Here is a 10614-nt window from a genome sequence, read left to right on the forward strand (position 1 = left end):
GGGGGGGGGGGGGGGGTGGGCAGTGCAGTGCAGGGGTATAGGCGGCGGGGGGGGTAGGGGGGGCGGACGGCACGGTGTAGGGGTGCAGGGGGCCACTTGTGGGCGGGCAGCACCGTGCAGGGGTATAGGAGGCCAGGGGGGTGGGTAGGGGGAGCGGGCGGTGCGGTTCACGGGTATAGGGGGCCGGGGGAGTAGGGGGAGCGGACAGCACAGTGCAGGGGTGCAGGAGGCCGCGGGTGGGCCAGGGGAACGGTGCAGGGGTGCAGGGGGCCGCAGCAGGGGGCGGGCAGCGCAGTGCAGGGGTATAAGAGGCTGGGGGCGGGGGTCGGACGGTGCAGTGCAGGGATGCAGGGGGCCACAGGGGGGCCGGCAGCATGAGCTCCCTCTCTCAAAGGGCGACGTGGCTAAGTGGCCCCCTGCCAGCCAAGACAGTGATGCTGAGCCTTTGAGAGGGCCTTTTTCTCAAGGAGTTCAACAAGCCACTTGGGGTCTGACTGGAGACAGGAGACCCGGTCCACACCAGAGGGTGTGGGCACTTCCGGCCACAGGCTTGTCTCCCCGCCCACAGTGCCTGTGCCCACGTCGCTGTTCAAGCCTCCACTAGTGCTGCATTTACCGACCCAGGACCTCGCCAATCATAGCCTCCGTGCAAGGGACTCGTTTTCTAGCAAAAGAGTTGTGACTGTAGAAATCACTGGTCTGTCATGTCACATCACCCCAGAGTGTCAGCCTCTTGAGACGCCAGGCCCAGCCAAGGCTCTGCCAAGGCACCAACCCTGTGGGCTTGGGGTGTTAAATCCCAGGACATTTAGCCAAGAGCTGAGCCCTCTGGTCACATCCCTGGTCATCAGAATACACAACCTGGAAACCAAGAGATAGGTGTGGGACCGGCGCCTTGATATTTGTCCCGGAAATACTGGCAAAAGGGTGCGTCCCATCCCTGCAACCTCACATTCTGTCGGATTGGAGGTGCTGGCTTGGAAGGAACGTGGGGGTGCCCTCACTGGAGTTGTGCTACATTACCCTGAAATAAAGCAAGGGTTACTCATGGTCACTGTGAATTCTTTGTGCCAATAGCCTGGTAATCAAAGAATGGGGTCACTTGACCGGACAGGGTCGTTGTCCCGCCTGTGTGGGTACACAATGTGGCCGGGGAGGAGTATTTTTAGAACTCAGGGGATTTTCTGGGGCATCTCTTGCTTAGACATTCGGTGATAACAGTATGTTTATAATGTTTCAAATATTCAAAGAAAGGACCTAAAGCAGGAGAAAGAACATGACACTGTAGTGAAAAAAATCAGTATGTTAAAAAAAAAAAACAACCCTATGATAAAAATGCAAAAATTAAGATTCAGACTCAGGGGTCTGTTTAAAGGCAAGGTTAAATGCAGCCACTAAGAGAATTTGTAAACTCGAAGACAGACAGGAAGCTACACAGAATTAGCCAGAATGCAGGGCAGAGAGACAATGAGCTGGGACACAGGAAGGAGGGTCGGAGCCCAGGGGACAGAAGAACAGGAGGAAAATCAGAGGGAATGGGGCAGAGGCAGTGTGTGAAGAGATGATGACTGGAGAATGTCTAGAACTGAAGAGTCCATTCTAAGTTTCAGGAGGCAAATCAAAGTTCAAGCCAGATGAAAAGGAACACGTATTTAGACTCCTTGTTTTGGGCAGACCGCCAAGGAGTGACTTTCAAAATAGAAAGGACAGATCACCACCTGGGGGACGGACTGTTCGCGGACTTCCCAGCAAGAAGTGGAAAGTGTCAACAGTCTGGACAGAAAGGAATGGCAGACGATAATTAATTATTCCCACAGCCAAACTCCCATTTCAAAACCAGAGTAAGAGAAAGAATTTTCAGGAAAACTAAAAGTGAGAGAATCTACCCCCCAAGGGATCCGAGCAAAGGAATTCCAGGAAGGCTCGTCTCAGGAAAGAGAACGATCCCAGGGGAGGTTCTGAGACATGAGACGGCTGCTGAGCACAGAAACTGCAAACGTGGGTAAATCTAAGCAAACTGCATGTGAACATAAAAATAACAGTATCTGTAGGTGTAAAAATCAGGAGGAACCACAGATGCCCGGAAGTGAGGGCAGGTCCCATGGAGGGGGGTCCAGCCCACTCTGCACTGGCCGAGGTCAGAAGAAGGCTGAGTCACGGTTAACCTCAGGACTGGTCACATTAAGAAGGCACATTAGTGGGGGCGCCTGGGTGGCTCAGTCGGTTGAGCGTCCGACTTCAACTCAGGTCATGATCTCATGTCTCGTGGGTTCGAGCCCCGCGTCGGGCTCTGTGCTGACAGCTGGGAGCCTGGAGCCTGCTTCAGATTGTGTCTCCCTCTCTCTGTGCCCCTCCCCAGCTCGTGCTCTGTTTCCCTCTGTCTCTCATGTTTCTCTCTGTCTCTCAAAAAAATGGATAAAAACGTTTAAAAAAAAAAAGTGCCTCCAACTTACATAAAGGCAAACGTTCCTTACACTTGCTGTGGTGGTCGTTTCGCGATATATACAAATATCAAATCATTATGTCGAACACCTGAAACTAACATGTCAGTTATACCTCGATAAAAAAATAAAACTTACAAATTAAAAAAAGAGAATGCTTTTGCCACACTCCCCACCCTGCATTCTGCCGCAATCTTCCTAAGCCTCTTCCGGCAGCTTCCGTGCGGGATGCCTTCCCTCGGCCTTCCCAGGCCCCTCGAGCTGGAGAGCCCGGGGCCTCGTGCCCCCCTGCCCCTCGGTCTGGGCCGTGAGAACTTGCAAAAGCCTCCCGGGCATCGCGGCCCCGTCCGAACCCTGCACTGAGACGCCACCAGACGGGAGCGCAAAGCCGCGTGTCTGGGATGACCCAGCCCCTCTTACAACGCTCAGTGCTGCACGGACCAGTCAGCGTTGACTGCGAGGGGACACCTGGAGCCCCTCTTGGGAAAGTCCCTAATGAAAACTGGGCGATGAGGAAAACAACTTTGTCCTTCGGAGTTGCTGCCTGGACATCTCACGGTTCGATAACCTGCTCGCACCCGGATGCCCGCCCTAAGTTCCTTCTCTGTTTTTCCCGGGCGTGGTTTAAAGTGACCACTCCGACTTGAGCCCGTGAAAAGTTAGCCATCTCCGGCCCCTGTCCCCTGCTGTCTGTCTCCTGCCCGCTCACGACCTGGGACTGGGGACGGCCCTTCCCTGGCTCATCGAGCACCTGCCACTGGGACCTGTGGGTGATAAACGCGTGACTCGACTCCCTTCGTGGGGCTGTCCTGACACGGCTGGTCAAAATGGCCCGGGGGTCTCCCACCCTGCCCCAGGTCAGGGCCGGGGCCCCTCAGTCAGCAGATCATAATTCGGTCCGCCAGCGCCAGCTTCATAACACGCCTGGTGACTTTAAATCGTCCTCTGCACGTTAAGGTGCCCATCTTCCACTGCCCGGAACTGTCCCCTCACGGACCCGGGGGCTCCGACACGGACACTCGCGGCGTCAGGGCTTAATCTTGTGGATGCCCTTCTCCAGGTGCATGCACCACGGCCTCCTGTCCTAATGTCCCAGGAGTTTCTGTGTCCTCTGGGTAGGTGCCAGGTAGCAAACCCAGGCGGCCCGGTCCCGTGGAGCCCACACCCCCGACACACGCACTGCCCCCCGTGCCTGAACCCCTGCACGCCCAGCCCTAGAGAGTCTCCCGCCTCTGTCCCAGGCGAGTTGGGCTCAGGTCGCCCTGGGGCTCCCGCCCCTGCAGCAGCCGCCCAGACCAAGCTCAGTCTGCACCTCAGCTGGGGTCCAGCTCTGTTTCTCTTTGTGCCTGGGGCTGGTTGCTCCCGCCTCTTCCATCGGCCCCTGTCCCGAGGGGAGTCCCTTTGGTGGCTCATTCTTGCAGGGAGGGAGCGGGTGACCCAGGCCTGGCCGGGGCCAGCTCCCCCTGCTTCTCTGCGTCCTGGTGGGCGTGGGAGGGGCCGTGTGGCCTCGGACCCAGGACCCACTTGATGTTGGAGACCCGAGGTCCGTGTCCCACGCTTCGCGTCCCACGGCCCGAGCCCGGGACGCCCACCCCCTGCTGTGCTCTGAAGAAGGAGGCCTTGCCCCTTCAGGCGGGTGCAGGCGGGCAGCGGCCGAATGTGTGCAGGGGGAAGGCCCGGGAGGCCCGCCTGTGCTCCGTAAGGGAGAGAAGCCCTCTGGAATTTTCCCGGGAAGAGGCCAAGCGATGACCTACTTATGAGCGGTTGTGACAGAGGAAGAAACGCTCGTGCTGAGGGCCCTGGAAGGAGCGTCTCAAAGAGTCTAGGCAGGAAGAGCCTTCAGGATGAGGGAGACCGGTCTCCCCCGCTGGGGACCGAGAGTGGGGACCAACGAGGGGCCGTCCTACGCAGGCTGGCAGAGAGCGGCACGTGTGGGTTTTGGTCGCGCCACCGGCCCGTTCCGCAGCCACGTGGATCCCGGAGTCTCCCGACACTCACCCGCCGCAGGAAGGGACGCAGCTGTGCTCCCTGGCGGTCACGGCTGACTTAGCGGCGCTGTGTCCACTTCTGCACCGGGAGGCATCTCTCCCTGGCCCGGAGGACGCCGGAGACGTGCAGGGCTGTCCTGGGGCAACGGGCCGGCTCGGGCCGAGGGGACGCTCCGGACGCGGGGCTGCTCCCAGTGACCCCCGTCTCGCCGCGGCCACGGCGTCCTCTCCTCCACACCACACCTTGGGCTGGCAGAGGGGCTTCGGGTACCTGGTCTCCACCCGCATTTCCTGGTTGGGAGCAGCACCGAGCGGGAAGAAGGGCCGGCGATTCGTTCCTGCTCTGCTGTCGTCCGGCGTTGAAGGTCACATCCTGAGCCCGTGGGCACGGTTCCCGTGTCGTGTCCAGATGGCACGGTCACCGGAGGCGGCAAGGCGTATCCGACGGCCTCGGGCTGGCCCGATGGGTCAGGTCTCCGGAAGTCCGGTGGAGGTGGGAGCAACCACTTAGAGACACCGGTGGAGTCCTTGACCGGAAAGACATGCGTTTGCACACAGGCTGCGGGGAAACTATGCCCAGGAGGCTCTCTGGTCCCGCATCGCGGCTGAGAGTCCGGAAGAGGCCTCCGCAGACAGCCGGGGCGAGGTGCGCTCTGCGGCTCCCGGGGGGCCTGCCGAGTCTCTGGGCCCTGGCGAGGCAGGTGTCCCTCCGTGACAGGTGGCAGGTGGAAGGAGAATCCCACCCTCCAGAAGCTTCCCTGAGGGGACCTTAGATCTTGCAGTGGTTTTGCGGACAGGCTAGAGCGGCTGTCCTCTCCCCGGCCCGAGTTGGTTTAGGATTCCTTAGCATTTGCTTGTCTCCAAGGACGCCCTCCAGGCCCCTGCACACACCTGCTGGCTCAGGGAGCCCCTCCCGTGCCCTCCTAGGGTCTCCCCTCGCACACGCAGCGCGTGGGGATGGGGGTCGGGGCCACGACCGCACTGGGTCTTGCTTTTCCTGAAGGGAGGAACCGTCTGTGGGCACAGACTCACACACCCCGTTCAGCAGACACGTTCTTCTGGAAGACGGCCGGAGGGCCTCCCTGGACTCCACAGGTGTGATCTTAGGGGCTCGGGCTCCACTCCAAGCAGGTGGGGGGATCCCTTGTACCTCCTGCAAGATTCTCCCTGGGGAGGAGCTGAAAACGCCACGCCCCTCACCCGCACTCGGCACACACTCCAGGCTTTTATCCTGCCCACGTGTCACAGAACGTGCTCCTTGGCGTGACGTGCCTACGGGCGTGACGTCCTGCCCACTAGCTGCCGGGGCTGGACCTGGATCTAGCGACCTCACCCGCAGCCTCGGAGATGTCACAGGACAACTCCGTTTCCTCACTGAGTTTTTAGCCTTCAGGGAGCACTTTCTTCAAGATGACTTTTCTTTCTTTTTTTTAAATTTTTTTAAATGTTTATTTTTGAGAGAGAGAGAGACAGAGCATGAGCGGGGGAGGGGCAGAGAGAGAGGGAGACACAGAATCGGAAGCAGGCTCCAGGCTCCGAGCCGTCAGCACAGAGCCCGACGCGGGGCTCGAACTCACAGACTGTGAGATCGTGACCTGAGCCAAAGTTGGACGCTCAACCGACCGAGCCGCCCGGGCACCCCTGGGGTTGTTCTTATATGAGCACCCGTGTTTCCCCTTACAGTCTGGGGTGTGTGTATACCTCTGCGTGTATATGTGTGCACACCTGCGTGTTCACGTACATGTGGTGGCACGTGCACGGAGGCACACACACACGTGCACCAGCTGACATATGTGTGCACGCATGTTTGTGTGCTGGCACATGTGTACAGACGCGCGTGTGTGCTGGCACGTGTGTGCACACGTGCTCGTGCACACTCACTCACACTTACTGCCTCAGGCGGCCAGCGGCCGACGCCCACACACGGAGGCTCCCCCGCAGAGCCAGAGCAGAGCTGGGACGCGGGGCCGCAGAGCAGGCGGGGCTCATGGTCGAGCAGGGCCCAGGTGTCCCAGGTGTCCGTGAGACTGCAGGGGAGGAGCCCGTGGGCGCGTTCCACAGCCACCCGTCTTCGTCCGTGGACAGTCATGTCCAACGGGACCGAGCACACGGACAAAGCAGAACCGAGCGCGTAGGTGAGGAGGGTCTGGCCCGACCCTGCCGTTCCAGAAGACCAAGCGGAACGGGTTTTGTCCCCTGGGAAGATAGCATCGTCCCACCCCAGGTCCTGCGCCTGTGTTTGTGTACGTGTGCACGGGTGGGCGTGTGTACATGTGCGTGTGCACGGGCTGGAGCAGGGGTGCTCTGGGGACCAGTTTTTTAAAAACGAGTGTAGACGTGGGGCTTTGGGGAGAGCCCGAAATGTGAGCCTGGCCTCGGGTGGCCTGAGCGGAGCGTGGACGTGGATGTGGCCCCACCCCCACACAACAGAAAAGCACACCACCGGGGGGCCGTTCCGGAGAACAGGGGACACCATGATTCTTTCAGCTCAGTTTATTTCCACAAGACAGACACATGAGAACCTAGAATAGGTTCTAACAAGAGTCCGTTTCTTTATAAAGAAGAAAAATTGTCCCTTGGTTTTCTCCACGGAATGAATTTGTTCTTACAAAAAAATAATTTTCGATATATACATGCCTACATTGGAAAACCTTTTGTTCTTGATGGCTTTTGAGACCCCTTTTTAGGCAGAGGGTCACTTAGCACTTTATGCACCTGCTGACTTTCTCCTTTGCCCTTTGCCAGATGGTCACCCTCCCTTGCGATTTCCCCTTCCAAAAGCATCTTCTATGAAATGGAGAAGCTTGAAAAGTGCAGCCAGCAGGACAGCCTCAGAGAGAGCGGCCCCTCGGGGGGTGGCGTGTGCGGGTGGCCGGCCCGCGGGCCGGCGGGTGCCGGGAGGTCCGCCGCTTCCCCCCCGGGGCGACCCGGGCTCGAAGCAAAGGAACAGAAGGAGGAGGTCGCTCTCACCTCTACTGTGGAGGTTTCGTCCTTCTCTGGGCCAGCAGCGATTTTAGTAAACACGCATGGCGCCTGCAGCATTTTATCTAGAAAGTACCATCGCTCAGGCAGGTTCGCACATGCCCGTGTACAAAGTGATCTTTACGGAGCGTGGCAAACACAGCCAGCTGTTTGGGACCCACGCTTTTAAGATCTAAGGTAGCTCCCCCAAGCCCCACCCCACCCCCACAGGCTCCTAGAGGCCAAAAATACCGCTATCCTCGACTACATACAGCTTGTGAGTAGCAAAACTTGTAAAAAATGAAGTGTACAAAAGGAAACATTCATATAGTACATTTGCACCCTGTATATAATGTATCACTCTTCGAAACTGGCCGACAGTCAGGCGTGACAGGTCATCGGTGATGGAAGAAGAACCCTAGCGCCCGTCGCCTGCACGAGTCAATGGTTTGCGTGGTTTTTCCCGAGAGAGAGATTCCCGTTACAGCTACGGTGCTTATGGACGGTCTTTACGTTCAAGAAGCCAGTTGAATTTCCCGGCATCGAGGCAAGTCACGTCTGATTGTCGCAGCGCACGATTCTGGGACAATAAATACAAGCAGAGCGGATGTGCGTCTTCACTGAATCAAGTCGCTCTGGCTCAATTCAACCAGCCTAATTCACTCAGTGCCTTTCAGTGCCTCGTTCACAGTGCGGTTTCTGTCCCCTTTTGCAACAGAAAGAAACTAAAAGGTTGATGAACAAAGAGACAAAAGGCTTAGAACTGTTGAGCAATCGTCTTTGAAAAGAATATTCGGCTGGTGGCGGGGCTGACTGGTGTCAACTTCTCCGGCCACCTCCTGGGTCCCCGAAAAGTGCTCTTGTCCTCTCACGTCCCCGAGCAGTTTGTGGGAACGTCCCCGGTTTCACCAAACCGGACGGCGGCAAATGCCTGCGGTGACACTCGGTGCATGTGTGTCCATCCCCCAGCCAAGCGGAACGGAGCGTCATGTCCTCCGCCCCAGACCCGACCCTGTGTGTGTGTGTGTGCGCGTGTCCGGGCCCCAAGAGGCGAGGACGTGGAGCCCGGGGGGTGACGTCCGCGTGCACCCTGGTGGCCCCGGGTGCTCACGGAGGCTCGCTTTTCTTCAGGAGCTACCTCGCGAGAGAAAGGGGCGGCACGTGGGCCAGGGACGTGCCGTGTCCAGAGGAAGCAGGTAGGCGTGCGGGGCCCTCCGTGTTGGCCCTAAGCCTGGTTACGCCGCGGAAGGGTTAGAAGCCACATCACACCGCTAAACACCGAGTGCCGCATGCCGGGGAAAGCATGCAGGTTTGGGTGCGAAATCTGAAGCGTGAGTTTACACACGAGGTTGAACGGTGTGGCTGAAAACCAGCAGGCTGGAAAGACCCTATTTGGCTGGTCCTAGAGGCGTCTCGGGCAGAGACAAAGCAGCATGCAGAGAGTTACTTATCCGTCACCCCAGAGAGGACACAAATCGGTAGCCACGTGGGCCCGGACAGACGGGAGCCTCCCGAACCACACGTGACTGAGCCCACTGCTGTTTCTTCAGATCAGCCTCAACGCTCGGGAACTACATGGGCGGAAGCAAGGGTTCCCGAGCCACGGTGCACGAGGAGGGGTCCCGGGGACGGACAGCTAGAGACCCAGAACGCGTCAGTGAGCATTCCTGCACTGTTTACAATGGACTGCTGCTCACGCCGTTTTCTGTTGGTCTTTAGCGGTCTGTGGATGCAGAGCTCGTGTCTACGAGAGGCTGTGCTTCCTGAGGACGGGCTGGAGGGGACACAGGAAGGACGCGGCCACCAGGCCCAGTACGGCCGGTGCCACTTCTTCCTTCGGATTAATCGCAAACGAGGACGGGCTCTCTTTCTGACCGGCGAAGCCCTTCCCCAGGGCCTCCTCGCCTGCATGCAGTGGGGACTGTCACTGACGCCACCAGAGTCCCCGGGTGCTGCTAGCTGCCACAGAGTCACCAGGAAGTGCCACAGGCACCTTAGAAGCCCCTGGAACTCGGGGCGGGGGGGGGGGGGGGGGGGCAAAAAATTTGTGGTCCCCCCCCCCGCGGGACAGGGGGGGGGGGGGGCGCCCACAACCCAAACTCCACTCGCTGGGCGGGGCGGACCAGACGCGGCACCTGGTGCCTGAGAGGCAAGCCACCCGCAGTCCCCAGGCTTGGAGCTCAGCCCGTGGGGTGCTCGCGGGGTCCTCCCGCCGCGCCTCCAGCGAGGTGGGGGGCGAGGGCTCCGGAGGCGCACGGAGCGGCAAGCTGGCCCGGTAGACGGGGTCTGCCCACGTCGCCCGCGCTCCCCGGCCCACCGCCCCGCGTGGAGGGCGCCAGAGTCCGGGCCCTGAGCCACCCCCGCCGAGGCCGGCCGGCGCCGTCCAAACACGCGGCCTCCACGTGGACGTGACGTCAGCCACCAACGATGTTGAGTTGTGGGCGTGAAGGAAAAGAAAAGAAGGAAAGCACTATTCTGCGATTTATTAATTTTGAAAATTAAAGGAGCCCCCTCTCCGTCTCCTTCTAAAGCGGACGAAAAGCAAAATCCATCCCCCTCCAAAAAGAAACAAAAAACAGAAAAACAAAAAACAACCCCCCCAAACGTCCATGGTGAGGTTTGGTTGCTCTCAAGGTCTGGGCACCAAATGCACGGGCTCATCTGTGTTAGATCAGAAGGGAATCACCGAGACTTAAGACCTACGCCCGCCCTCAGCCCCCATCGTACCCGGACCCCGCACGGCCCCTCCAGTGGCTCCGGGAGGAGGGTGCCCGGTACCCTTCAGGGGGAGAGAACTTCTCTGGCCAAGGAGAACCATGAGTTACAAGGTACAAGACCTCAACCTGGGCCTTCTAGGGACCGCATGCACACAGGAGTGCCCTCCCACCGTTCTCAAGATGCTTTAGGTGTTAGTGAGTTAGCACAGGACACGAACACGGAAGCCGGAAGCCGCATGCCACAGGAGAGCAGACTAACCCGAGGTGGCCCCCCCTGCAGCGGGGGGAGGGCGGGGTGCTCTCACACGGAACCCAGCAGCGTCCTCGTCCTAGAGACCGCGTGCTGTCCCCAGAGAGCCTCCCAGAATACACACTTAGGGCTGATGCAGAGGCACTTGTCCAATTTAGTCTATATTTTCTCCATGCCTCTTTCCCCCACCTTTTCTCCTAGAAAATCCAACCTGCCTCTATTCGGCACGCTGGCTCCAGTGCACCAGGGCTAACTAA

Source organism: Panthera uncia, chromosome C2 (assembly GCF_023721935.1).
Source record: "Panthera uncia isolate 11264 chromosome C2, Puncia_PCG_1.0, whole genome shotgun sequence".
Classification (NCBI taxonomy): Eukaryota; Metazoa; Chordata; class Mammalia; order Carnivora; family Felidae; genus Panthera; species Panthera uncia.